We start from the raw sequence: 7,080 nt of genomic DNA on the forward strand, positions 1-7,080 counted from the left end.
GCTGCCGAGGCGTCCTCGCCGCAGCCGGAAGGGGCGGGGCCTCTGCTGCGCGCTCGGCGGCGGCGCTTCGGCACCGCCCCAGCGGCCCGCGCCCCTGCTCGTCCCCGCCCCTCTGCCGGCTCATTCATCCCTCCGCCGGCAGTTCGGCCAGGGCGCCGGTCTCCGCCGTTCGCCTTCTGTGGCAGGGCCGTGGTGGAATGTGCGACGCGACACACGAGAGAGAAAACCTATTGTCCTTTCGCGAGAAGTTTAAATTGCTATGGGGAGGCAGCCGACCTGAACAAGCCAAGAGAATAGATAGATGACAGAAAAGAAGGGAGGAAGAAATAGCGATACAGACTTTGAAGCAAAAGAGCGGAAGAATAACAAGGGACGGATGTAATTTGGTTGAGATAGTCAGAGAAAGCCTCTGAAGAGGTGACATTTAAGCCAAGGCATAAAGACATAGGAAAGAGTAAGAGCAGGTAAAGACTGGGATAGGTCCCACAAGAAGAAAAGCATGTGCAAAAACCCCTAAAATGGCTTGTGTTGGAAAAAGCCAGAGAGACCAGAGCTGTAGGAACGAGACGCAGAATGGAAAGTGGGAGAGTTAGACCCAGGTGGGTCGTTCAGGCTCTTTGGTTAGGGAAAGGAATTGCGATTATATTCTAACTGCAGTGGAAGCCCTTTAACTGTAACTGTAGTTCTCATCTGCCTGCATGAGAGAAAAATCTTATGGGAGAAGAAAAGGAGTCCAAGGAATGGGCCACACGTGGCGCTTTAAATTAATTATATACAAATAAAAATTCAGTTTTTCAGTCAACACTTAACATTGTAAGTGCTCAGTGGTCACAAGAAGTAAGTGGCAATTGTATTGGATAGGGCACAGACAGAACAGGGTTCGAGGGCCCCTGCGTGACTCAGTTAAATGTCTGACTCTTGATTTCAACGCAGGTCATCATCTCACAGTTGTTGAGTTGTAGCCCTTCATCTGGCTGTGCGCTGAGAGTGTGGAGCCTGTTTGGGATTCTCTCCCTGGCTCTCTCTGCCCCTCTGCTCACTTGCTCTCTCGCTCTTTCTCAAAAGTAAGTAAGTAAGGGGCACGTGGGTGCCTCTATCAGTTGAGTGTCCGACTTCAGCTCAGGTCATAGTCTTGCATTCATTTTGTGAGTTGGAGTCCCACACCAGACTCACTACTGTTACCCTGTCAGTGCAAAGCTGGCGTTGGATCCTCTGTCCGCCCCCCCCCAAGTCCCTCCTCCGCCCCTCAAAAAACAAATAAAACATTTAGAAAGATAAATTTAAATAAATAAACAAATAGGGACACCTGGGTGGTTCAGTCTGTTGAGCTTCCGACCTCAGCTCAGATCATGGTTCATGAGTTCGGGGCTCTGTGTTGACAGCTCAGAGCCTGGAGCCTGCTTAAAATTCTGTGTCTCCCTCTCTCTCTCTCTCTGCCCCTCCCCTGCTCCTACTCTATCTCTCTCTCCAAAAAAGTAAACATTTTTTAAAAATTAAAATAAACTTTTTAAAAAAGTTTCTATTGGGCAGTGCTATACTAGAACTTGTATTTAAGCACCTGGGAATGGTTTGATAAAAAGGGAGAGAGGTAACCCCCTGAGAAGAAAAATCAGAGGGGTTGCAAGGGGCACATGGAGGGCCTTAGATGACTTAGAAGGTCTTAAGAGACCAAGACATTAATTGGCAATAGGAGTTGCAAGAAGGGCACAGCTGCAGGAAAGTTTGAAGGTAGGAAGAGATCCTGTCTGAAAATTTTATTTTCTCAGTAGAGAAAAGGCAACATCAACTGAGGGGAAAGATTTTGAGGTAGGATGTTTGAGGAGAGGAGGTATGAAATAGACATTTTTTTTTGAGAATGGGAAAGTTGGTTTTCTTTAGAAAACTTTTGAGCAGTATTAAAAAGCTCACTTGGTATTTGAGATCATGGATTTAATTATTTTTTCAAGTTTATTTACTTATGTTTATTTTTGAGAGAGAGACACACACAGAGAGCGTGAGTGGGGAGGGGCAGAGTGAGAAGGAGACAGAATCTGAAGCAGGCTCCTGGCTCTGAGCTGTCTGCCCAATGATGTGGGGCTCAAACCCATGAGTTGTGAGGTCATGACCTGAGCTGAAGTCTGACGCTTAACTGACTGAGCCACCCAGGCACCTGGGTTGGCTTATTTATTTATTTATTTATTTAGAATCCCAAGCAGACTCTGCACTTTTAGTGAAACCACAAACCGTGAGATCATGACCTGAGCAGAAACCAAGAGCCAGGCACTCAACTGACTGAGCCACCCAGGTACCCCAAGATCATGGATTTTAAATTATTGAAGGTGTTGCTCAGATGCAGGCAGAGAGAAGACAGATTCTTGAGGTCATCGAGGGTTGGATTTTTGCCAAGCAAGTACAACAGAGGGAGAGAGGGCTAAGATGGTATTTGCAAGAGAATGTTTGTGATGATGTATATGGAATCAAAACCATTTATAAGGCAAATTATGGCATATTAGGGCTGCTAGTGGGGATGTGGAGGGGAGCAAGGAAGGGGGCCAAGGCATTAGAAGCACTGATGTTGAAGAATGGCTGCAGTAGGGTACTTGAGCAAGTGAAATGGCAATACAGATGCCTATGGTCTGAGTGGGATATTTGGAATTGGTCAACTTGGAATGCAAGTTGTAAGTTTCTGATGATATTGAGATCCAGGATGAGACCAAACTGGGTGAGATCGTGAGAATGGAAGGCTGAGGCAGAAGGCATGCCCTGTGGTTAGAGCTGAGTGGCCAAAGTGTTATATTTGCCATCCAAGGAGAAGTCTGCATGAAGTAGCATTAGAGTAAACAGAAAAACTACAAAAGAGGAACTAAGTTGTTCAAGACAGAGCGACCAGAGGGTTGGTAAATGATAGCAAACAGGAGAGAAAGATGGTGATACAGCCTCTGTCTGGCTACCCCCAGCCTCTTTCCCCTCCACTGCTCCTTTCCTCCTCCTTCACCCAGTATTTCCAGCCTTCTCCCCATCTCATTCTACCTTCTCTCCCTCTTCTCTCACTTTTTAAAAAATTTATTCTCATCTCTCCGCCCTTTCTTTCCCCATTTCTAACTTCCTACCATTCTCCCCATCTATTTCTGTTTTTCTGTCCTCCCCACCCTGTTCTTTTTCTTTTCTTCTCTGATCCCTTCTCCTTTCGGTTCCCACTTCCTTCCTTTCCATAATTTCTACCTTTTCCTTTCCACCACGAAAGAGGGAATGGAATATATCAGATTATCACAGCTAGAGAAATCTTATGATTAATAACTTACTCATATTTCTTCACAATGTTCCTTTTTTTCGCTTATTTATTGAGCCCTTCCAGCCCCCTGGGGAGTTGGAGCTAGGACATAAGTCAGCTGAAAATAAGAACAGTTGGTCATAACACTGAGAGTAGGAGTACAAAAAGGGCCATATTGAAGCAAATGTGCCTTTTTTTCTTGGTGCATGTTCTCTTAAGTGTCTTTTCTGTATCTCTTCTGGCAATTAGAGTTGAAAGATGTTTAAGATATGGAATCTGTGGGAAAAGGGATTAGGAAGCTATTCACAAGCTTTTAGTAAAGGCATTAGGACATAGAAAGAAAAAAAAGTAGCTTTTCTTGATTCCAAGAGAGAGTCCACCCAAATAAGGAATCCACACAGAGTTTGGGTCCAAAATTTCATTGTATACCTATATATGGTAAGACGTAGTGACTTTTGTCTCTAAGTCTCCCTGGAGAACTATGAACACCATAGACTGAGTACTTATTGTCTGTACCTTGCCCAGTTCCTTATGCCAATAGTGCAAGGCAACTAAGGAAAGTACTGGTGTGGAAATGAATAAAAATGTAAAACCCATATATCCATCTCTGCCAAGGGTTTTCCAGGGAATTATTTTCAGGAAGAACAAGCCTACGCCAAAGAACAATTTCTTATTTGTTGGCACTTGGGCCTATTCTGGTTACCTATTGCCACATAAGAAAGCTACCCCAAAACTTAATAGCTTACAACGTGAATGGCTTACACCCTCTCTTCTCCCTTCCGCCCCTCTGTTCCCCCTTTGGTGACCTGGAGTTTTCAGTGTGAGTAGTGCTGTGAGTAGAAAGAGGACAAACATGGAGCAGTTTTTTCCAAACATGGGTGTTACCACACCAGGCAGTCCCATGGAGCCAAGCCAAGGATTCATAAAAGTCACCATGCTGCTCTAACGCTTTAACATTTAACCCTTCTACTTGTCCACAATGAAAGGTCTAATTCTTAGCACCTTGGTCCTAATTTGTCCCCAAAGAATTTTTCTTTTTCTAGCCTTAGATCTGTGTTTCTACTCCTTGAAGGTGGCAAAGAATGAGTTCCACCTACATGCAAACAACCAGATCTTTAATAAAAACATGCCTTAATAAATATGCACTGAATAAATGGCTGTCACCCAGCAGAGGGCCATTTCCTACCTAAACCCATAGATTGAATTCATTGATTAAATAAATTTGATGAATATCTATTGAATATCCAATAAATACCAGGCATTTCATTTACATTGCCTATTTTTATGGATGATATTCTAACTTATAAATAATCAGTACAATCAAGATATCTGTAGAGATTTTTGTGCCAAGATTTACTCTGCTAGGCATCAGCCCTCTAATTGCTGGCTCATGGGGAGGTTTTTGGTTCCAGGAGAGGGATGGAAGGCACTCAAAGTGCCCAGGGGAGTAGTTATATACCAGCTCATATGAAAATATTTCACTATTTTAACCACCAATACAGTCTTACCATTGTGTGTTGGTTACACATAAGCCTTGCCTTGTAGAATCCTTATAATGCTGGGACATTAGCACTGTCATTCTGCAGCTGGAGAAACAGCCAGGAAGTGGAAGTACTTTGTTCAAGACCACATAGGCAGTAGATAGCCAAGTTAAATTCAAACTCTGTGTGTATGGCTTTATATCTGCATTCTTTCTATACAGTAGAAACCCCTTCATAAGATGAAAAGTTCCACACTAAAAATCCTTTCAAAGTTAGTTCTCATTACAGATGAGAAGACTGATCTCAGAAAAATGTATAACAAGAAGTGTCCTCAAAACTAACTTCAACCCATATGTATTTATTTATCATCAAGTATTTTAGGTCTTTTGAGCATAGATTCAGTGCATGCATACACTTTCCAGGGTATGGCTATGTTCTAGAGAATTCTATAGGATCTTAAGAAATAGAGTCGTCTCACCATATATCTGTCCTATTTATCAAAATTGCCCTTTAGAGATAGATCATCTGTTCCCACACTTTCATTTCCCCATTCTTGACCATGCCTCTTTGCTGGTATGTACCATTCATTTTCAGGGTATAAAATTCTTCAGAAAATAAAATATTCAAATTTTATTTCCTCCAGGAAGCTCTCCAAATTCCCAAGACTGGCTTGGGTGCCTCCTTTTTTGTGCTTCTACACACCCCACCAACAGCAGCACCCATACACACTTATTCCTTCCCTCCTTTACTTCGGCTGTAGTGTATTGCGTATCTCCATGCTAGATTTAAAACTCCTGGAAGGAAGAGACCACATCTGATTAGTCTTTGTACAGCATGACAACCCGTTATTTTTACAATAGGATTCACTCTGCTAAGGGTCCTCCAAGGTCCTTGGAAGATTTCGACTACTTTGGTTGCTGCCACTCAAGTTCTAGTTATGATGGTCTTTGGTAGCTACTTCCCTGTAACTCCAAACACACCTTTCTTGAGTATATGGAGGAACTGGTTTGTAGGATCAGGTTGGGTGATGAAACAAAGACATGGTGTAAGAGGCATCGGAGGGGGGATGGCTGGCCATATGCTTTGCATTCAGGCCTTCATTGCCATCTATTATATTATAATCTACTTCCTGGCAAAATGCTTAGTGTGTTACATAACCTGATGCTTAATGGAGTTTCTAAAATGAAGATTCCTAAAAATAAAATAAAATAAAATAAAAATAAAATAAAATAGGTGGGAGGAGCCAAGATGGCGGAGAGGAAGGGGGCTCTGTAAACTTCGTCTGTCCCATCAATCGAACTGAGAAGGACATTGCTCTCATCTGCAAGAGCGGAAGGAGAAAATACGGACTCCAGAAGGAAGAGAACCTGAAGGATACCTGAGTGAGTGAGTGCGAACTGGGGAGATTGGAAAACGGGCCAGCCCGAGACGGGCAGGGGAGGTGGGAGCCCCAGCCCAATGCAGGGCAAGCGCGCAGAGCCCGAGAGACAAAGGGAAGAGACAGAGAGACTGAACACGCTCTGTCTCTGGGGAAGACGTAAAGAACGCTTAACTGCGCTTGGAGAGAGAAGCTCACTCCATAGATAACTGCTGGGTAGCCTAAATCCTGAACCCAGGTGGCACGCAAGGGAAGGAACAGGTTCCAGCCTGGTGCCATCTTGGTGAGGAGTCGGCGACCGCTGCCACGGCGGTGATAGGGGTGCTCACTTCAACCTCGGTTTTGGGAGTGGGAGCACGCACCTCATTTCCACGGTGCATCTTGCCCCCAGCATTGGCCCCGTGAAACCTGAATCCCGGGTGCCAACAGGGAATAAATAGCCCCCACCTCTGCGTGATCCCAGCTGGGAATTGGCGGCGGTGGAGACCTGGGTGTGCATGCACAGGCTACAGGAGCTCCCAGCTCATTTCCAGCTGCGCACTCATTCCTCCCCCAACACTAACACGATCCCCGCTGGGGGTTGGGTCTGAGACGGTGCCCACTTCACCTCCTGCTGCGCATCTCGCCTCAGGCAGGGGCAGCCGAAATCCCAGCCTGAGCCAAGACAAACGGATTACTCCCTCTAAGAAGCCAGCAACCAAAACAAAAACACCATCTGTGGCAGCATAAAGAGTGCATGGACTGGAACTTTGAACCGAGGCAGGCCTGGAAAATACAACTCTGCTCAACCGCGGCAAAAGGAGATCAGACTCATTAGAGTGGCCTACAGTTCTTGTTCAGCAGAACTTGGTGTGCCGCCTGCCTATCTAATCTCCACAAACACCAAGGCGGAGCCTCTGAGAGCAGCCTCGAAGACCTACCACATCAAACCACGCATATCCACGAGAGGGAGCTGCTGTTTTTTTTAGGTT

At 45.0% G+C, this 7,080-nt stretch overlaps 1 long non-coding RNA gene across 1 annotated transcript in view; it reads right to left on the reverse strand.

Annotated features, from left to right (window-relative positions):
* Window positions 1-3,286: 3,286 nt before the first annotated feature.
* LOC115300228 overlaps window positions 3,287-7,080 on the reverse strand; it is an 11,021-nt gene continuing 7,227 nt past the window's right edge. The window contains exon 2 of the long non-coding RNA XR_003912556.1: window positions 3,287-3,526. This is a non-coding gene — a long non-coding RNA (uncharacterized LOC115300228). The remainder of the gene's footprint in view (window positions 3,527-7,080) is intronic.

Source organism: Suricata suricatta, chromosome 8 (assembly GCF_006229205.1).
Source record: "Suricata suricatta isolate VVHF042 chromosome 8, meerkat_22Aug2017_6uvM2_HiC, whole genome shotgun sequence".
Classification (NCBI taxonomy): Eukaryota; Metazoa; Chordata; class Mammalia; order Carnivora; family Herpestidae; genus Suricata; species Suricata suricatta.